The 23,333-nt window shown below is 38.8% G+C and overlaps 1 protein-coding gene across 1 annotated transcript in view; it reads right to left on the bottom strand.

The window, feature by feature from the left end:
* The window catches only part of COL22A1 (collagen type XXII alpha 1 chain), a 2,341,282-nt gene that overhangs the window by 1,096,208 nt on the left and 1,221,741 nt on the right, over positions 1-23,333 (bottom strand). The gene's annotated exons all lie outside the window — the stretch shown is intronic.

Below are 23,333 nucleotides of genomic sequence, written 5' to 3'. Positions count from 1 at the left end.
CAGCAGGTCCTATTTATATCACAGGCCATGTTTAAGTCTTTAGAATGGGTACTTCTGGTACTGTTTGTTTTGCAGATATGCAAGAGGTCCATAAGGGTGGGGTCTGACAATGCCTTGCATGTCAGATTTAGCTCTCCCCCTCAACAGCCTGTAGGAGACAGAATACAGGGACAGGGCCTTGAGGCACTCTGCACAGGTCATGTTACCTATGCCTTGTATTCTTTTAGTGATTTAGCCCACAACAAAGACCATGGCTGAAAGGTTCACCAACCAGACGACAGAATGCTTCTACAGGCCCTTCTTGCACATGATATATGCAGCCTGAACAAAGCTAATATAGACATGATTTACTAAGACTATGTGTGTCAGGACCTTGTGTAGAACATCAGTACTGTAGACAGCCGTAATAGGACTCTACAACAAGTGCATTAAGGGTTAAAAAAATGATATTGTTTGCCAAGGACGTGTTCACCGCAGTAGATAGACCTCAAACACTGACATTGCTTATAAAAGTGGGGGAGCTCCTGGCATCGCTGTGTGAGGTTGGGGATTGGACATTCATGTCGAGTGGTGGCTTGGGTGTGGGAGCTGTACTAGTAATGACCACATGCTTGTCTGGAAGGGACACACCAGGTTAGTAATAGCAGAAATATTTACATATTGTACAGTGGACTGCATGCGTGTTGTCTTTTTCAACAAATTGATTCTGCATACCTATCCTCCAAGTATCCTTAGGTTGCAAGTACAACACCCTGCACAACAAGGTGTGTGTGTCTGTGTGTCTGTGTGTCCATATACAATGCTTTACACATTTTGTGTCATCTGCTAGTATGCTTGTCATGGGGGGTAGGTATATACTTCAATGTTTCCACTGTTATCTTGTCTTTATGATTTTGCAAGTTCTACCAGTGGAGGGGCCAGCCCAATGCGACAACACTTGCCTGATGTCATCAGGTCACCTATGACTGTTGCTTCTGCCAGTGTGCACATGTCATAGTCTGACTACAGATTGGCAGTGTCAGTAACACCTACATGGAAGGGCTCACACAAATCTTCCATATATTATACCTTGTGGAGGGAAAGGCCAACCCCCCCCCCCCCAAATTCAACAGTGTTTCACAGCTGCCCTGTAACTTTAAACCCCATCCATTTCCCACAAGAATTTCCAGACAGATGACGTCTGTGAGTTGTACTGCTTTGACATGTACATACACCCCCAAAGGGAAGAAAGTGGTGGTCTCTGGCATGGTTGAGTCTAGGTCTGTCCCTAAGTTGGGTGCAGTGCTTGGCAATAATAACTGGATATGCAGGCCATTGATCCCATTCATGCACCCTATTTGCTCTTGCTCTTATACATAGCTATAGCATATCACAGTGCCTGGTTTTTGGTCATTCTCTCCTCCCTCTTTTTCTCCTCCTCCTACTGTTCCATCCACCAACCCACTTCTATTTAAACAGCAGCACCTTAATTTATTCTACTGATCACCCCTTTTTTTAAAGTTTCAAACCTACTTTTCTCTACCACAACTTCATTATGCTGCCTTTCACTTACAATCTCTATTTCTGCTATCTATTCTTGCCAGTCGTATCATACTCCATTGTTCCCAACCTCACGTTCACCTCCAGAACACTAAACCATAATTGTAAATTATCTCCCAAAACCCTGCTATAGCACCCAGCCAACACTTTATCTCATCCTATACTTTCTTTAATTACAAATACACCAAAGAAGAACCAGCACTACACACAGATAATATCAAGGTGAAAACTATAAATAAATAAATAAATAAATATATATATACACACACACACACACACACACACACACACACACACACACACACACACAGATTCACTATACAATCTCGAAATACTGAAATGTCGAATTTCACTATTTCAAGACTGAATAGTCGAAAAACCACCTACACGAAAAACCACAATCATGAATACTACAACCGCAACCATTCACACACACACACACACACAAACCAGGACATAATCACACACACATACACCTAACTAAACAAACATAATAACACACACAAACACACTTAACCTACTGCGCCCCCCACAACCACCTACTTATATATTCTAACTCCGAGGTTGCACTAAACACACAAACACAACAAACATCGCCGCACACAATTACACACACTAAAATCCCTACCCATTATCCTCAAATGCACAACACTTACCTGAAACCCTAGATAAATCCACAAACCGCACCATATCATGAAAGCGACACCACAATAGCAGCAGATTCGACATTTGCGGATTCGGCATAGTGTAGTTTCGGTTAACTGCACTTTCCACTATTCAGTCTCGACGTACTGAATTTTGACATTTCAGTACGTTGAGATTGTCTAGTGTATACACACACACACACACACATATATGTCTATATATATATATATATATATATATATATATATATATATAGATAGATATATATATATAGATATTTATATTTATATATATGAATATATATATATATATATATATATATATATATACATATATATATGTGTATATTGTGTGTGTGTGTGTGTGTGTGTGTGTGTGTGTGTGTGTGTATATACATATATATATATATATATATATATATATATATATATATATATATATATATATATATATATATATATATATATATATATATATATACATATACACACACACCTCTCATCGAAGCTTGTTCTTGATATATATTGTAATCCTGGCCCCTATCTCCACATTTGCAGCTCTCCCATCTCAACTACCCCTAGTACTCCTCTTCCACTCAGCCAGGGTAATACTCTACATTTGATTAACTTAAAACTTTGGAGCATCTACAATAAACTACCACAGTTGCATGCTTATATAGGGTGGCTTAATGGCTAAGGTGTTTGCCTTACAAACACAAGGTGCAGGGTTTGAGTCTCACAAGGGATAATTGGCTAGGCTTAAAATGGCTCGCAAGGGCAGTTAGCTTAGTACTAAACTATGAACTATGAACTATACACACTGGACACACTAACAGCCACAGAAAAATGGTTAATACCAGGTACAAAAGATCAGGAAATTCTTCCCACCCCTGCTAAAACATTATTAGAAATGAGAGACAGCATAAGAAAGCTTGTGGTGTGGCTAAGATGAACAATAAATGCCTTGAACTCACAACATTAGACTGGATCCAATGCAATAATTGGGAGTGGACATTAGACTGGATCCAATGCAGTAATAGGGAGTCTACATTAAACTGGTTCCAATGCAGTAATAGGGAGTGTACATTAGACTGGATTCAATGCAGTAATAGGGAGTCTACATTAGACTGGTTCCAATGCAGTAATAGGGAGTCTACATTAGAATGGGTCCAATGCAGTTACAGGGAGTCTACATTAGACTGTCTCTAATGCAGTAATAGGGAGTGTACATTAGAATGGGTCAAAGGCAGTAATAGGGAGTCTACATTAGACTTTGTCCAATGCAATAATAGGGAGTATACATTAAACTGGATCCAATGTACTAATAGGGAGTCTACATTAGACTGGATCCAATGCAGTAATAGGGAGTCTACATTAGACTAGATCCAATGCAGTTTTAGGGGGTGTACATTAGAATGGGTCAAATGTGATAATAGGGAGTCTACATTAGACTGGATCCAATGCAGTAATAGGGAGTCTACATTAGACTGGTTCCAATGCAGTTTTAAGGGGTGTACATTAGAATGGGTCAAATGTGATAACAGGGAGTCTACATTAGACTGGATCCAATGCAGTAATAGGAAGTCCACATTAGACTGGTTCCAAAGCAGTAATACAGAGTCTACATTAGATTGTTTCTAATGCAGTAATAGGGAGTCTACATTAGAATGGGTCAAATGCAGTAATAGGGAGTCTACATTAGACCGGATCCAATGCAGTAATAGGAAGTCTGCATTAGACTGGTTCCAAAGCAGTAATACAGAGTCTACATTAGACTGTTTCTAATGCAGTAATAGGAAGTCTACATTAGAATTGATCCAATGCAGTACTAGGGAGTCAACATTAGACTGGATCCAATGCAGTAATAGGAAGTCTACATTAGACTAGTTCCAATGCAGTAATAGGGAGTCTACATTAGAATGGTTCAAATGCAGTAATAGGGAGTCTACATTAGATTGGTTCCAATGCAGTAATAGGGAGTCTACATTAGACTGGATCCAATGCAGTAATAGAAGTGTACATTAGACTGGTTCCAACGCAGTAATAGGCAGTCAACATTAGAATGGGTCAAATGCAGAGTCTACATTAGACTTGATCCAATGCAGTAATAGGGAGTCTACATTAGACTGGTTTAAATGCAGTAATAGGGTATTTACATTAGACTGGATCCTCTCCACCACCTCTAATAAAATGAGCCCTGCTGGCTGTGCACCCAACATCAGTTTTCATCTACAGAACTTTGCCATGAGACAATCTAATCATGCACATAAAGACAAAATCTATAATAATGTCTGCACATTCTCCTCCTTCAATAATGACAATCTCCATTAGCTATTTCAACAAATACAACTGATATTCTAAAATACTTACCCCCATATGACTCTGTAATTCAATTCCTTAAGATACTAAATGGACTAGCTCCCATCAGATCTAAATGAATCAAATCCAGCCCGTCCCATAGCTCACAAATGAAACCAGGCAACTCCTGCCAAACAGAGATAGAGCCAGGAATGCTTGGTTTACTGACAAAATACTAAAACATCGCAATATTTTAGACAGTTTAAGAACCTTTCTAAATAAAAATCAGATCAGACAAAACTAAAAACTTTTCTATGCTCCAAGACAACATCAACAGAATCCAAAACTTTTCTAAAATGCAGTCAAAAGGCTATTATACCCAGGCCAAACGACAACTACTTCACCAACTACCACCAACAGCTCTGTCTCTGTAGCTTCCTAATTCAATACACATTTCATACACTCTGCCATCTTCCTGCTTAACAAACTGTCTACCAGCCTCACTATCCCAAGCAGTACTAATCACCACCAAAATCCTTTCACCCCCAACCAGTATCTACCTCTTCTATCAAAAAGCACCTCCTAAATGTAAAAAGATTCCATACCAGCTGCTGACAACCTGCCACCAGAATATCTCAGAATTGTTGCAGATGGTATAGCAAACCCTGTATCTATATTCATAACCCAATCAGTTATAGAAAGATATATCTCTTGCTATTTCAAAAAAATCCTACATCATCATACCTCTACATAAATGGGGTTTGTCCACCGACCTATACACAAAATGCATTCATTCACAAGTCCTTTCCTGTCTTTACACTAACAATCTCCTCTCTAGTACTCAGCATGGTTTCTGACTGGACCACAGCACCACTACTGCTTTGCTCATTTTTACCAAAATCATAAACTCTAATGTAAACTCCAACAACTTTAGTATCCTCCCTCTTCTTAGAGATGTCAAAAGCATTTGACACAGTTTCACACCAATACCTGTTTCATGAACTGTTCTCCCTAGGACTCTTCCATTCATCCCTTAGCTAGTTCCACAGCTATCCCACCAACAGACATGAGGTTGTAAAACAGAAATGAGATATTTCCCCCTTTCTGTCTGTCTCTGTTGGCATACCTCAGAATCTATTTTAAGCCCTTTAATATTCAACGTATTCATTAATAAATATCACAAAGCTACCAAAGAAGCCTCCATACTACAATATGCAGACGATCTATGCTCATATGCTCTGCACCAAGTCTACTGCTACTTCACAAGATGACCCAGGACTCCTTTTCCTCAGTTGAGGCCTAGCAATATGACTACCAACTACTTTTAAATACTATAAAAAAGAAATCAATGCTGTTATTAGCCAAATCTCTGTCAGCACAGAGACAATCCATCAATATCACAACAGCAAATAATACCTCAGCTGAAATAGTTTCCATCACAAAGCTTCTTGGTGTCTTAATTGATCATAACTTAAAATATGATCACCACATCACTCAAGACATCAAGGAAACTCAGCAAAAGTTGGGCTTTCTGTACATAAGCAAACCCTTTCTCCCAACTACTCTCAGGATTCTTTAGCAAAATCTTTTCTTCCGTCACTCCTTTATGCAGTACCCATCCTGAGTAACTTTCATGCCACCTTAACATATAAACTAGTTTGTAGCCAACTTACCAAACCATTCACACCCCTGCCTAGTACTAAAGCACCTACACTGGCTCAAATTACCTAATTACCTCACTTTCTTCCATCTGCTTAGTGTCCACAAAATAATACACAAACTCGACAACTGCCCTTCACTACAAAACATCCTCAAACATTACTACCCCTAATAGGAATCTCTGGTCTCAGAACAAATACCCCCTGACCAGGACCAAGCCTCATAACACTGCAGGTGACATACTTAATTCAACATATGTTGCTAAGCACTGGAAATCCAACCCACCCACCCTAAAACAAGGCAACCTTACCATACAATCCAGACACAACCTAAAACATCTAAATTCCTCATGTCTACGGTCATGGTCCTACTGGACTAAACCCACTTTTCTTTCTCTTTCCCTTCCATTACCAGTCTCTCTATCAATCACCCTGACTCTTTCACCCTTCTTATCCCTGTTTCTCTTTCATCCCCACTACTGCTCCCCCAAATAACTTATATCCATAATCTTCTCCTACTAATACACCCTCCTTACCAACCTCATCATCTTACCTAGTTACTGTTATCTCAACCTCAAAACTTTTTATACTAGTTTTTCTTGAATATTTCTTCTTATATCCTTCCTCCTCCTTCACTGTTTTCTGCTCCAGTGACAGCCCACCTCATTATTTTCAGTATATGTATATTGATATTATGTGCATTATCATTGCTCTTGTATCTCCAGCTAATGGAGCATGTTAACATGTCTTTGACTTATGTAAAATAATATAATTTCTAAAGTACATGACAAACATCTTTACTGTTTGTCTCAATACTGCATGCAAAGCAATACTTAAAATGTTTCATTTTTATTGTTGATCATTGTAAATATATAGGTTCATTGGTTCATAGGTGTGTACTAGGCTAATGGCCCTGGAGCCCTTTACAAGCCTAGCCGTTAGAAGTGCCCTGTCATTGTGCCACCCGATGTCAATTCCCAGTGCCTCTATCAAGCAGAGCCACTGGAGTGATCTCCAGGGTGAACTTTCTATTTTTCATCCACTCATCAAGATTTCTCTTGAAGAGGGCCAGTGAGGTGCTCTGCTTGACATGTATGGGAAGCCTATTCCAGAGCATGGGCATTCTCTAAGTTATGAACCTGTCCCTCCAGCATGTTCTGTTGATTGTGGTAATGAGGTTGAGGTCTCTGGAGCCTGTGGTGCGCAGGTTTTGGGATTTCTTTACATGTAGCATTTCTAACAGAGCTGGGTCAGACATGGCTTTGTAAGTCAAACAGAGATTGCCTCTTAGTAGACGATATGAGATAAAGAATAGCTGGAGTTTTTTGAGTCTGTCCATGTAGGACATGTGTTTAAGGCCTAGGATCCTCTTTGTGAGGTACTTTTGTGGCCTCTCCAGCTGTTGCAGGTGTCTAGTGAGGTACATGCCAAATGGGGCATTACATTCTATGATTGGTCTATTGAGAGAAGAGTAGAGAAAAATTATGACCTCTTTCTTCCTGGATGCAAAACCCTTGGTAATGAGATGTGCCACATAGGACTTTCTGACCACAGTGGCAATGTGGTGGTCAAAGGTCATATTTTATATGGAGCCTTACTCCAGAGGCCTCTGCTGAAAACAGGACTTGTGCCCAGTTGGACTTTCTGGGTAAACAGAAAACAATAAATACATGCATGCATGCATGCATGCATAAATAAATAAACACCTGCATGACTTACAGCACTTACATAGAGTATAGGGACAGCACTTACATAGAGCATAGGGACAGGACCAAATCATGCTGCTCAGGTCAGGCAGCAAACACTACATCCATTGGAGTTTTCATGCCCCATGGTTTAGCCAAACTCTGCATGCCAAGCTGTCTCAGGCCATGAGACAGACCGGATGCAAAATAGCCTATCACAAGCTGAGCATACATAGATGAGCTAGACTGTTCCTCAGAAAGCATCACTGTCAGCTCTGGTCAATGAAACCACACTCCTGGATGTGGCTGAGCTAATGCTTGTTGCCACCGATTTTCAATGGGTTCCATCCCTGGAACACTTCCCCAGACTGCATGTTCTTGCTCTAGTAGTTCTGCACCTTCAATATTCCCTGTGGGCAGATGGATCACCATGCGTATCAGTGGTCATCATTCAGGTCATTAATACAAGTATCTCTTGGTTCTTAACATGGAACACACTATTAGGGTGGAAGCACATGATCCAATAGTTCTAAACCAGCCCTGTCATGCACCATAGCAAGCTCCAAGAATGTAGGCCTAAACAGTGCACACAGCCAATTCTCATGATATGGCAATTTCACTCTGCCAGTGAAGGATGTTATCCATGACTTGCCACAATCTGCTACCAGACTTCATAGCTATGATGTCTTCTTCCCATGACCATGGCCTTTATGATAGTCTTGATTTCACCTGTCAGTTCAGTGTGTCCTCCCCTTCTGTGTAAATAATGTTGACTATGTCTTGTGCATCACCTGCATGAGTGGTGCACATGTTGGCTAATCTATGCATAGCATGGGTGTGATAACGCTTGCATGATTTTATTCTGAGTTCTGTCTATCACGGCCCATAGCTGTTGACCAGATGACACTGCCGCTTCACCACTAACATGGTGCACTTTGCCCACCACAGCCTTGCATATGGTAGTTCTGCTGTCTGTTAATCCTCTGACTGTCTATCATGCTCCTCAGCAAATGCTCATACAGCAATGGTGGCACATGCTGGGATGTTTCTTTGCTGATGTAGCTGTTTCCACATACCTTTTTAAGCAACATAGCAAAAACAACAAATATTTGGCTGCAGGTCTCTTGTGAATATTGCAGTGCCCCACCAGATACATCAAGACAGTAAAATCATCACTTTAGTTGGCCAAAAACATGCTAAACCATGTCCATGTTTCTGCATTTCTGCCATGGCCTAGGGGTTGAAAATGGCAGTCATCAGGCACTGTTCTAATGCATACCTAGCATCACAGAACAGTATAACCATTATATGTGACCTGCTACCTGTTTGTATGTAACTGTATAAACTAGCTCCTGCTTCCACCTACATGTGCAGCTGGCAGCTAGATAACTATGTGGGAAGTCCCTTCCTTGAACTCTTGTAAATGTTAGATGTGTGCTGTGTGTGTGAATTATGAGAACTGTCTGGGTACCACACAGAAATAGTAAAGATGACACTCTGGTCATTGCGCACCATTTGGCAGTTGAAGGATTAGAAGCACTTCCTGCTGATGTATATGACACCCTGTGTGGTCCTGATAGCTATCTGTGTGCAATCAGTGCCTTGCAGGACCATGGTGAAATACATAGTGGTTATTCTCTTCTCTATAGTCCATGGGAATCATATATGCTCCTCCACAAGCTGCAGCAAAGAGTCAAGGAACTGGTATAGGATATGCAAGATTGATGCCTGTGAAATTCCTAGTGTGCTCTCCACTGATTGCTGAAAAGTCCTGTTATTCGGATGGTTGAAGGTATACATACCTTAGTATCCATGGAATGGGCAGCCTGCACATTCCTCTTGATTCCACTTCTGGCTAGCACAATATGATAAACTCCCATTTATTCTCCCTATGCACAAGAAAGTAGTCTATGTCTGCTGGTCAGTCAGGTATTGGTATGTTAGGTATGATAGTACTGTCTGCATTGATACAGAAAGTCACAGCATACAGTGTTGCAGACACTGGTTCCAAGAGTGGTCACTAACATATGCTGCTTGGCTATAACTGCTGCCAACACAAGGACTGTATATTCCAGTATATTTGAATCATTAATCACTGCACATTCATCTTATACATCTATGAACTGGTCAACCATGTCTGATGGCATCATTGCATAACCAGTATCCATCATTTACTTTGTGAACTTCATTTTCAGGTCATTGTGTGTTTCTGAATATCCTCCTCCATTAACAGCACCGCTACTCATACTGATTTGAGCAGTACTATCACCAGCTATCTATGAATACCAGCCAATATATCCAGGAACATAGCAGGTTTACTACAATTTGTATAAACTATGCACCACAAATACAGTCAGGCGACTCCAACAAAAGGCAACATAAAAATTCAAAAAGTGAAAAACTAACCACCAAAGCTGTGAGTTAACCATTTATTAAAAAGGTAAGCACTTTTGTTTAAACCTCACTTCATCAGAATATAAAAATCATCTAAACCAGACATCTGTAAATACACATACTAATTAGTAATTAAAAAAACAATCAGCCAATAAGAAAGACTTCATGGCAACTTTAAACACCTTAATGAGCTACTTTCTCATTTTTCAGGAAAGGTTTTAAAGAAACAGTATAATTTATGCCATAACCTATATCTGCTTGTAGGGTTATGATCCATTTTAACTCTTCATTTTCAATCCTATTAATCAAACTATCCCCTCAAATATTCTCATTGATGTGGTACAACACCATAAATTCAGAGTAATGTCCTATAGTTTGCTTAACATTTTTATTCAGACCATCGGTCAATACATCTCTCCTTATGTCTCCCGGGTGTTCAAGCACCCTCTCTTCAAGTCTCCGACTGGTCACACCAACATAAAAATGGGCACTTTTACAAGTTGACAAATGTACTAGATTGGAACTTCTACAGTCTGCATAGAAGCTAAAATTATACCTAACCCCTGTGGTAGGATGGTCAAAACATATGAGCACAAGCTTTACAGGACAGACTAGGATAGGTACCAAGCCTATCCAATAACATAGGTGCTCTCTTCTTTTTAGTATAACATAACCTACACTTTAAAGATAAATCATTCTTAAATGGAAAAGAAGGGGTAGGTCCAACCAAATTCCTGATTTTTTCAATCAATCAATAGAACTGACCAATTGCTCTTAACTATTTCACACACTAAACTAATATCATTCGAATAAGTTAAAATCATCCTAGGCTTTCCATATGATTGCATCAGAGATTTATTACTTGAACATCCACCATCAGAAGGTTCCCAGTGCTCTGCCTCATCCCTTTCATTTGGATAGATATATCCAGGACCTCTTCCCTTTTATATCCTCTCTCTAAAAAATAATTAATAAGACTATCAAAATCTTTCTTCATCTGCAATAAATCTGTATGGAGTCTAGACGCCTTTAAAAACTGACTCTTCATAAAGTTCTAAAAAACATAACAAGGGTGCATGCTGGTACGATGCAGCATAGCTTCTTGTAAACCTTTGTATTAAAATTGCCATGTGAATCCTTAGAAACAATCACATCTAAAAATTCAATATTACCGATTGAAAAATTGGCTGTAAATTTCAAAAAATTGGTACTACTACTAATGTAATCAGTGAAACCATTCAACTGTTCTAAATCACTATTCCCTAAAAGAAACTCGTCTATGAATCGTTCATAGTAGACAACATGTTGCCTATAAAACTCATGCATTAATATATGCTCATTCTCCCAAAAGACCATGGTTAAAATTTGAAATGTGTTTTTACACAAAAGCACTTACTTTTTAATAAACGGTTGACTCGAAGCTTTGTGGTTGTTTTTTTAACTTTTTGGATTTTTAGGTTTACTACAATGTTTATAATGTCAGCTTGGAAAAAAACAACAGATGTAATGTAACAGCTGTAATGTAACAGCTGTAATATAACAGCTGTAATGTAACAGCTGTAATGTAACAGATGTAATGTAACAGCTGTAATGTAACAGATGTAATGTAACAGATGTAATGTAACAGCTGTAATGTAACAGATGTAATGTAAGCTGTAGCAAAAGATGAATGAAAATAAGATTGTATTTTAATGGCTCACATTACTACCGAGATTTATAAAAGACTACCACCAGCAGTATGAAGCCCATTTTCCATTGGAGTTAGACCTTTCCAATACATTGAAAGCCCTAGAAGAGTAATTGGACACGGTCCACAGAATCACTGTGGTGGTCAGTTCCCATGTCTTACCTCAATATTAATGAGGCGTTTCTAAGAGCAGCTTATGCTCTTCCCTAGAAATGCATGTGATCTATGCAGCCTAGCAATTCATAAAACCATTCAGCTACACAAATCAACACCATTAACATGGCTAAAAGTTACCATTCACCCAGTACTTTAAATGGGAGAGACTGAGTTAGAGGCAAGTGTCGGGGAGTTTAGTGGAGAGGTAGTGGTGTGGAGTGTGTTAATGGCTATGTGTGTGACAGCATGCGTGCTTGGATGCAGAGGTCTAAGTGGTCAGGGAGAGATGTGTGTGTGTGTGTGTGTGTGTGTGTGTGTGTGTGTGTGTGTGTGTGTGTGTGTGTGTGTGTGTGTGTGTGTGTGTGTGTGTGTGTGTGAGACAGAGAGTGGGTGTCTGCCTGGGTGGTCACAGTATGGGGTATTTAGACAATAGGTAAAGTAGGTGTGTGTGTGTGTGTGTGTGTGTGTGTGTGTGTGTGTGTGTGTGTGTGTGTGTGTGTGTGTGTGTGTGTATCAGTAAGTGTTATCAGATCCGGAAAGTGTCTGTTCTATGTTTAGTGTCTGTGTATGTATGTGTTCATGTGTGCTGGGGGGTTTTCCATGACCTTACATTACTTTAAACTAATGAACAAAGCAACTTTTAATAGTTTAACTCGTGTAAAATGTTAATATCACAGCACGTTTTCTAGCACAAAGCATATTTTAAGCAATTAAAAGTCTGAACCTTCTGTGGGAAGACCTCAGGCGCTAGAGTTCCAAGGACTCAAAAAATGCTAGCTGTAGGCCAGGGACTTGAGTACTTGGTAGCTTGTGTAGGCAGTTACTTGCACTCAAACTCAAATCTGATTTTGGGCAAGCAGCTGTGAGGAGGAAGCAGGAAGGGGATTTCAGGATTAAGGAGCAGGATGGGGATTTTAGAGTTAGTGAGCAGTAAGGGAGTTTAAGGATTAGGAAGTAAGAAGGTAGTTTTAGGTTTAGGGAGCAGTAAGGGAATTTTAGAGTAAGGGATCAAATAGGGAATTTAGGTTTAGGGAGGCAGGTTGCGGTTTTAGGTGTAATAAGTGATATATTAGGGACTTTAGGTGTTGTAAGCAATTGGGGACTTTATGTGTAATGAGTGAGCAGGGATTTTAGGTCTAGGAAGGATGAGTGCTGGTTTAATGTAAGGGACAGAGGATCTGGGTTCAGAACTGAGTGGGAGTTTTAGGATTAGTTTAGGTACTAGTAGGACTGTATAATTTTATAGGGTTGGGTGCCAGAAAACTAAGGAGAAATGGGATTTCAGGTTAATGGGAGTATGAGTACTTACTTTTTCGAGCAAGTGATAGTGAGAAGGTGTGTTGCCAGCTACTGGCACACAAACACCAGGAGAAGACCCATATTCTGTATCATAAGGAACAGTTGAAAGGTAAGGAGGTGTGTGTGTGTGTGTGTGTGTGTGTGTGTGTGTGTGTGTGTGTGTGTGTGTGTGTGTGTGTGTATAGGGGAGTGAATGGTGGGGTGCTTGTGTCAACAGCTTGCATGGTCAGAGATTATTATCACAGCGAAATGCTTCTTAGCTGAGTGATTCGAAGACATGCAGATTCTTTTAATTGTTGCTAATTTGTCTCTGAATCACTGTTTTCTCTGATGAGAAAAGAAATTCTGAACTGCTGGGTATGATGACCACTGAATTTTCATTAGTCTATAAACATTTACCACATTTTTTCCATAAGACTAGCACAGAGAAATATTAAACTGAAAAATGTATTTTTTATTGAAGTGGTATAATAGTAATTTTCAGTGTTTCCCTGCTTTTATAAACACATTCATTTACATAAAGCTGATGTATAAATCCAGTATATTCCTCCTGAAGTGACATGATCATACCATTTAACACGGGTCTATCTTAGATGAATGAAAAGACTTTAGCGCGAATGCTTACATGAGCAAAAATGCTGGGAATCGAAACCATGATTGTGAGTCATGTTACAGTGAGGAGTAGGATACTTGCCCTTTCCTCACTGTAGTGCGACCTCGGAGTTAGAATATATACTTAGTAGGGGCGTGCCCCCACAATAGCAACTTTGATTACCGTCATTTTCACTCATGTCAGCGTTTGCGGTAAAGTCTTTTTGATTTTATAATATAGACCCATCTAACACTAGTATATATGATTATAAGTCATTCTATACTTTTTAGGCAAACTGATGGTGGATGATATTAAAAGTATCTTTACATTTCTAAGTTTCTAAGTTAAGATTATTTTTTTCACCTACTGTGGTTATAGCGACAATGTGTTTTAAAACTGCTATAATATTATTTGCAGCATTGGTTTCTAGCCTGAAAAAATATGATAAAGACCTTCATGTTTCCCTTGCAACATTTTTTTTTAATTTTATCTCTACTTGCAGTGGATCTATATCTGCTCTTTAAGAAGCTCATTATTACAGGGCCAATTACTGCAAATCTACTCTGGGTCAGCAAACAGGTGTTACCCAGCAAAGCACTAGCTCAAGCAGCCAGCAGAATTCAAAACGATAGACTCTACCCCTATTACTTTTCTACAGAGAGTGGCAATGTCTGACAATTTCATTACTGTCTCATGGGCTGCATTTGGGAATAACTGATCTAGGTAATGTTTCAGAAAAAAAAAAAAAAACTTGTGAACAATGCTCCACTGACAGTTAGATGGCAGAGATTTCTCAGGCAAAATCTCGGTGCAGACATTAGATTTATAGCATGCAAGTGCTGCTGTGGAGATGGTGAAAAGAACAATCTTCCAAGGCAGTTCCAAAGGAATATTGAAATAAAATCAACAGCCGAGTACTCTAATCCATGAATAAACTCACGAAAGGAATTAAACAAGGCAATGACTTGGCTCAATACAGTAAATAGCAACTGCAGCTCTGCATTAGCAGAGAATAACGTAAATGTACTGAAAACTGCACCAGGAAAGGCAGCAAAAGCCATCAAAACACTGCCCTAGGCAGACTCAAAAATTCATCTGGTACACTTTCAAGAATAGCCAGAAGCAAAAAAAAAAAATATATATATATATATATATATATATATATATATATATATATATATATATATATATCACTTTCACTAAGATGGTAGATAACAAGCCATCATCTAAGTTATGTCAATGCAGCAGATATATTGTCTTCTTTACTTGATCATGTGGATGCATCAGATAGTTCAATCCTTTCATTTAGCAGTCATCCCATAGATAGATATGCTAACCAAACCACATCAAAACCTTTGAATATGTGATGATGACAAGAAAAGGAAGACAAAGTATTATGAACCAATACAAGAACATCTGCCTTAGGAAGAAGGGTTGGCCTGCCATACATCAATCTTCAAGAGGAAGCTTTATACGCTGTAACCTAAGACAGACCAGCCACTGAGGCTGTCATACATGCCCCTTAAATCTACTGTCAGTCTTCAGTTGTGCAGTTTTGTAGAATTCTAAGTGATTTTGGTTTATGTAAAACCTCATTCCTAGTTTTTACATTTTATTAACATTTTTTCACCCCCCCCCCCCAAGTTCAGTTATATAAGTCTGCTAGAGTCCTGTTAACACACTAATATTTTGTCCCATCAGACTTGGCACCTCATAATACCCTTTCAGTGGGATCCTTCACTTCTAAAAGGAAGTCAACCTTATTAAAAGCACATATGGTAATAGAAAAAAAAAACAAACAAACAGATGAGAGTGGAACATTAAGTAGCCATCTTACTCAGAAGTTCAGGATTCTTTTCTCATACCATAATTCCCTTCCTCCTACATTCTTATTCCTATGCAGAATGCACTACAGCTGGAAAGGGTAGATACTTTCATATACTGTCAAACTCTTGTTACATGTGGTGCTACTAGGCCATGTTTTAAAGCACAATGACCTTGGCCCTGGTCTGCACTCGTTGATAATCCTGTGGCGGACTCTGCCTCACTACCCCTCCAAGACAAAGTATCTGTCTTCTATTTTATTTCCTCAGTGGCAGGGCCCAGGTCAAAGTCAGAACTTTATCCTACAAAGAGTCAGTCAACAGTAGTTCACTTCTGTGCCTTTACTTCCTTGGTTACTTAAACTGCCTCCATTTATATACATGTAATATTCTGTTCTTGTAGTTTTATTTTTATTAAAGGTTGCATGATCTTCTAGAGCCTCTACATCACAAATTTTTGTGTTGAAACTTGAAATATTATTTAGCAGTTACACATTAAAAGAAGATTTTTAAATACGTATCACAGATAAAAAAATGTTAAAATTGTCCACTATTCTAAAAACCTCCTTTAACCATTACCTACTCCCAAAAATGGAGACATTTTGCATGGAGATGTTTTCACAGACTTTTATCTCCCAGAATTAATAACCAGCATCACTTTTTGAGGCTAAACCTCAAAGTTGGTATTGTCTTAATTCAGACTGCATCCCATCAAGGAAGCATATAATTTGGAGTTGTATTCAACTTCAAAAATGTTTGGACTAATTCGTAGGAGCAAGCAAAAAGAAGTAGGTCACCTTAGAATGTCAGTAAAAAGAACATGGAAATCTAAGAATTTACTGCTAACTCCAGAGGGACAAACACCATCTACATCAAGTTACCAGCTGCAAAAAAATAAAAAAAAAAAACACTTACCAATGGTAGAACCCCAGCCATCCCTCGATAAAGGAATGTTGGCAAATCATTCAGAAAATATCCTATACAGAGTCACAAATAGCCAAAAGACAAAGTAAAAAGCTTTCAAAGCTTTTTTTTTTTGTTTTCTGAACAGCCACCATGCCTCTCTCTTCTGGATCTTTCAGAATAACACATTATGGGTCTCTTACATTACCAAGCCATTCATTTCCTTGTCCAGTGCATACCATAGTTCATTCATATTTTCAGTACCTTTATCTCTCTCTCTCTTTTTTTTTTTGGGGGGGGGGGTTGGAGTGCGTGCGTGTGTGTGTGTGTGTGTGTGTGTGTGTGTGTGTGTGTGTGTGTGTGTGTGTGTGTGTGTGTCTATATATATATATATATATATATATATATAATGTATGTTTTTTCTCCTGTCTTTGTTATTCTCATATTTGCACAATACAGCCTTTAACTTTACCCTCTACTTATATTCTCTGATACTTGCAGGTTTACAAATTTTTTGCTGTTATTGTATAATATGAATTGTATTAATTTCATATATTTGTTGTTTGTAGTTCATTAGTTTAAATAACTTGCTTTAATGTAGTTCTAGTTTAAATTTAACATGTATAAATCTCTTATTTTTACAGAAAATGTTGTTTATAAAAATTAATTCATTCAATTTACTTTGAACTTTATGTGGACTATTATTTGTCGTTAGAACTTCATGGATACTTATCTATAAATTTTTTACTTTGTTTTCGAACAAAACTTCAATAGATAAACATATACAGAAATATTATTTAGCATTCACATGTGTTTACCTCCTGTGGTACTTTTTTGTGAACTGAGTGGTTGAAAAAGGTTAAATGATAGTGGAACCAGGTATATTTTTATTAATATTTATTTTATTTGTTACCTGTAAAAGTGAACTGGCTATTTGACCCTTTTCAGCCACAATCTATGCTCATTAACTATTCAAATATAAAATAGCATGGTACAATAATGTGGTGCAAGTGCTGATTAAGTACACAATAATGAAACAAATAGTACAAGTGAACATTAAACATGCAATAAAGCAAAAACTGTCAAAGTGAGACATATTACATATCCTCCTACAAGTCACACACACACACACACACACACACACACACACATATATATATATATATATATATATATATATATATATATATATATTTATATTTATAGGAGAATAATTTTACACAGTACAGCTGTTTAAAATACCGTAATTTTACATATATAGCATGTGACAAACTATAGCTAAATTACCTTAGACATGCTGCTGTAACCTAGTTGTATTTGGTGATTATAAACAAATATATAATGTAAAACAAATGTAAAATAAATGATAACAAAACATAAATTATCTGTAGATGTGCATTCCTTCCTAAGACGGTCTTTGTACTTTGATTTGAAGGTATCCAAAGCATTTTTATGCCTTATGTCATCAAGAATTATATTCTGTGAACCTGATCCAATTTTAATAAAAGTTTTTTCACCTGCAGTGAAGCAGTATGCTAGTCTAATTATATCTGTTGTGGTGTTCTCAGTGTTTCTTGAGGATTGACAACCAGTATAACACCTTGGTAATGGCTTAACACTGATTTATGCACATCGCAAATGATTCAAACAAGCTATTGTTCAAACAAATTTATTGTCAGTGTTAAGCTGTTACCATGGTGTCATACCTGGTTATTAGTGTTATTGCACTTTGGCTCCTGCAAGTTTGGTTTCTTGGGGAGTAACCTGGATACTTTATGACTGAGTATTTCTTAAGCGGCAGACAGCATGCCTAGATTTATTATTTCGAACAGTAAGGCATTTAACACTAGTGAGGCTCTTCCTGTTAGTGATAGCCAATGTGCTAAGTTACCATAATAGTTAACATTGACGACTTCTACAGTTTGCTAAAATGCAAACCTAATAATGTTGTTTTTTGACACTGAAGTGTTTGAATATTTCTGCTTGAGTGGTGTGCTATTATTGGTAGACAATACTTAAGTTTTCTGAGTCTGATGATATCACCTTTCTAGCAGAGAAGGCTGCACATTATCTGATTTATCACTTTTTGTCAATTGTGTGGCTAAAAACCTTTTAATCTCATATTCCAAGAACGTAATAGGGACTCTCAGCACTGTTTTTAAAGTACTTGGGGAAAAAAACAGAATCCTGTGCTACCAAGTCTAAAATAATAAATACTTTTTAAATACCAGCGTTGTACATTCAGAAGGTTAATTTTAAATGAAATTATTTGTACTGACTTGAATTTGTCAGGACCCACAATATTTTCAAAATCTTACAGAATCTGCAAGTTTAATTTCTGATACTGACTTTATGTAATTCTCATGTTTCTGTACTAGAATTTAGTACCTTAGGATAGGCTTGGCAAAAATCAAAACAGTGAATATGTCCTTGAAAATCAGGTAGAGTTGAGAGCCTTTTTTAATAAATGTAACTTAACAGATTGAAGTAAAATTTATAGCTGCTTCAGTGTATTTTAGAGCTGTAAGCATACATTTGGATAATTTGAGGGAATATCTGAGTGGGGGATTGTGTCAAATGCCTTGGCTAAGTCAAGATAGGCAGTATGCTCTGTCTTTCCCTTGTCCAGGACCATGGTGACTTTCTCGAAGTCAACTATGTTTAACATGCATGATCTACCTGTAACTAATCCAAACTTAGTTGGGTACATAGTTTGGATATTACCTGTGTCCTTGTTAATAAGGTCTATAATGATTCTTTCGTTCCATGGCCTTGCTGATGAAGCTAGTCAAGCTTATGGACCTGTAATTCCCAGGGTTGGTTGATGATCCCCCTTTGTGCAACACAGTCTTCTGAAGGCTTTCTCTTACCACAATTCCCATGTCATTTCTAGTCTGCCTTTCCCTCAAGAAATAGACTCTGTATCCCAAGCCAAGTATCCTTGCTGCACTGCTCTTTCCTGTTGTCAGGTGGATACAGAGAATATTCAACCTCCTCTTATTTACTGTTACGTCATCCACTATCGAGCAGCATCCTGTCAGTGAACCTATATTAAGTATAGTGATCCTATTTGGTTAGTTTTATGTCCTGGTTTTGCTCAACAGAGCTATTGCAGGCAGTCTAAGCTTGGCAAATGGACCAGCCAGTAGCTTATTCACCTAGGGTTGCTGGGCTTTATGGCTGACACACACAATACAGACACACATAGACCCCTCAAACTGTTAACAGCATGGGCCCAAACCAATTTTTGGATGCACTAGACTAAGCAACCAAATCACCTACAGCGAAGTTTTACACTGTTGAGTAGCTTGTTCAGACTCAATATATAACCTGTGATCCATGTACTCTTATCTATAGGATACTGTGTGGCACAAATGATGCTCATAGTTGTTGGTCTACACAACTGTTCCCCTAATAGGTACTATCTGTTGGCTTTGCTGCTGCTCACAACTCCAATGTTGGGTGAGTTTCTGGTGGAAACACCCAGCACGTTTTTGAGAGGTAAGAGGAGCCTCAAAGAGACACAGGGAAAACATGTAAACTCCATACAGGCATTGGCCGGAGGTTAGGACTAAACCTTGTATCTTAGGCACAGGAGGCAAAGACCTTAACCATTATGACAACTTTTGTCTCCAATATCTATCTATGTAACTATATGTGTTTTATATATATATATATATATACATACATACACACACACACATTTGTGTGTGTGTGTCTGTCTGTGTGTGTAGAGAAAGGGATAGCTCTCTCTCTCTCTCTCTATATATATATATATATATATATATATATATATATATATATATATATATATCAGATCATAGGATTAAAGGAGGTTACTAGGCTATTGGCCCTGAGGCCCTTATAAGCCTAGCAAAGAGTTTAACCCATGTTTAGACAAGTCAGCACCCAAAGCCCCTGTCCAGCAGAGACACAGATGGAATCACAGGGGTGTATTTTCTGTTTTCCATCCAGTTTTCCAGGTTGCGCTTAAAAAGGGATAATGAGGTACTCTGCTTAACGTGGGGAGAGAGATTCTATTCCACAAAAGGGGGAGTCTCTGGGACACAAATCTGTCCTGCCAACAAGTCCTATTGATGTCACAGACCAGGTTGAGGTCATGCATACGAGTTGCTTGAGTGGAGCTTGACTTGCAGATATGCAACAATCAAGGTGGGGTCTGTGATTGCTTTGTATGCCAGACAGAGGTCAGCTCTGAGGAGTCTGTATGAAATTGAGTACAGGGACAGGGCTTTTAGCCTCAGGGACAGGGCTTTTAGCCTATCTGTGTAGGGTAGATGTTTGAGGCTCTGGAATCTCCTGGTGAGGAACCTTTGTGGTCTCTCCAGCTGCTGCATGTGCTTTGCGAGGTACATGTTGAAGGGGGGCGTTATACTCAATGATTGGCCTTATAAGGGAAGAATACAGGGATGTTATGACCTCTTTGTCCCTGGATGAGATACCCTTACTTATGAGGTGGGCCATGTAGCAAGCTTTCTGTACAACGGAAGCAACATGGTGGTCAAAAGTCAGGTTGCTATCAACCTGTGTGCCCAAATCCCTCACTACTGACTGTGTACTTAAGACATTGTTATTAATGTGATAATATGTGGAGATGTCACTCTCCCCCAATCGGGATCATGATGCATTTTTTTGGCATTCATCTTCAAGCCATGTTTCTGTCACCAGTCATTTGTCTGGGTGAGACCCTCTTGGACAACGTCCACATCACTTGGGGAATTGATGACTGTGCCCAGCTTGCAGTCATCTGCAAACTTGGTCAGCCATAGCCCACTGGTTTTAGCCTGCACCTCAGAGAAGTATATCCCGAATAACAGAGGTCCCAAGACCGATTCATGGGGTATGCTGCTCCTTACGGGTCTACTGCTTGAGGAGACTTCCCCTATTTTGATTAGGTGGGTTGTATCAGTGAGCCAGTGAGCCAGTTTGCTACCATTCTGGTAATATATGGATTGATGCCTAGTTGAGAGAGTTTATCTACTATGCCCAAGTGGACAATAGTATCAAAGGCTTTGGCCAAGTCAAGATAGATGGTGTGCACCATCTTCCCTTTGTCCATGGCTTTGGTGACTATCTCAAAGAAGTCGACCAGATTTAACACACATGACCTCCCCTTGACAAAGCCAAACTGTGTGGGCAGAGTGTTTGGAGGTTGCCAATGTCCCTGTTAATGAGGTCCATAATAATTCATTTCATGGCCTTGCAGATCAGGCTAGTTTGGCTGATGGGTCTATGATTTCCTGGATTGTGTAAAGGAATGACAATGGCTGTCCTCCACACGGCTGAGACAACACTGGCACTCAGGCTTTGGTAGAATAGGGTGCCTAATGGTGCTGCAAGTTCATGCCTGAGTTCATGTAGGATGCAGCCTGGGATGTTATTGGGTCCCATGGAGGCTGTATTTTTTTCCTTTGAGAGGGCAGTGATGACTTGGTCCCTAGAGATAAGGGGTGGGGGATAGGTACTGGGGATGTCCTTATTTACTGATGGGGCAACAGAGGGGAGACGTTTTTGCTGAATCTGACAGCCAGTAGATTGGCTATATCTACAGTATTTGTATATGTGGTGTCCTTGACCACCAGTTCTGAACAGATCTGGGTGTTTCGTTTGAGATTGCAGACATATGATATGTGAAGAAGGCCTTACGATTGTCTCTAGTAGATGTGGCCAATTTGGACTCTAAGTTGGCTTTAGAGGATTTCACTAGTGTTCTTATTTGCTTGTTCAGGATAAGGAGCGATTGCTTCCAGTTGGGCACCTACTTCTTCTTTGTCATGGACAGCACTTTCTTCCTTTTGTTATATAGTTTATTTATTGAAGATGTCCACCAGACAGGTTTACTCTTCCTTGCAGAGGATGTTTTTTTCCTGTCAGATATTCCAATTTGGCATTAGTGCCAGTTCCTACAGTGAGGGAGGGGGCTGTGAAGCCAATCCCTCAGGAAGTTGTAATTAGCTTTGTAGAAGTTTTTGTTTTTATATATATATATATATATATATATATATATATATATATATTTATAGATAGATATAGATATACAAATATAGACATATATGTATATATAGATATAGTCCAAGAGACACTGACACACTGAAAGCAAGACGTATGTAAAACTTCATGTTTATTCAGTAATCCATATAGTTCAATAAAACAAAATAGCAGCCCACTTGGCATGCAAACAAAAATAACAGCCTACTTGGCTTCCACATAGGAAATAAATAAACCGAATACCTTGGGTTGTTACTCATTTAACAGAATTTAGTCCACACAAACACTCCAGGATACAGACTGTTTTGGGGAACAAAAATCAAAGGCACATGATATTCATCAGGCCCAGTTTTCTGTTGTACAGTCAGGTACATCAATAAGGTGGATCCACTAGTTTAGGCCTGACTCAGGTCATGCTTCATATTTCTATTTTTTCTCAGGTGATCCTCAAGATGAAGAACTAAGGCCGGGCTTCATGCTTTCAGAAAACCACTCAGTACACAACCTTGATAATCATTTAAAACCTTGTTGTTTGTCTAGCTATTTGATCTGAAAACATGCCCATGCTCCATATTTCAGTACAGTTAAGGCACCCTACACATTTTAAATTCAAAATGTTACTCTGTGCTTGAGAGAGGCATTTTAT

The sequence above is a fragment of the Protopterus annectens genome, chromosome 3.part1, assembly GCF_019279795.1.
Source record: "Protopterus annectens isolate FY-2018-M chromosome 3.part1, PAN1.0, whole genome shotgun sequence".
Taxonomy (NCBI): domain Eukaryota; kingdom Metazoa; phylum Chordata; order Ceratodontiformes; family Protopteridae; genus Protopterus; species Protopterus annectens.
This window is presented reverse-complemented; position numbering and strand designations above follow the sequence as displayed.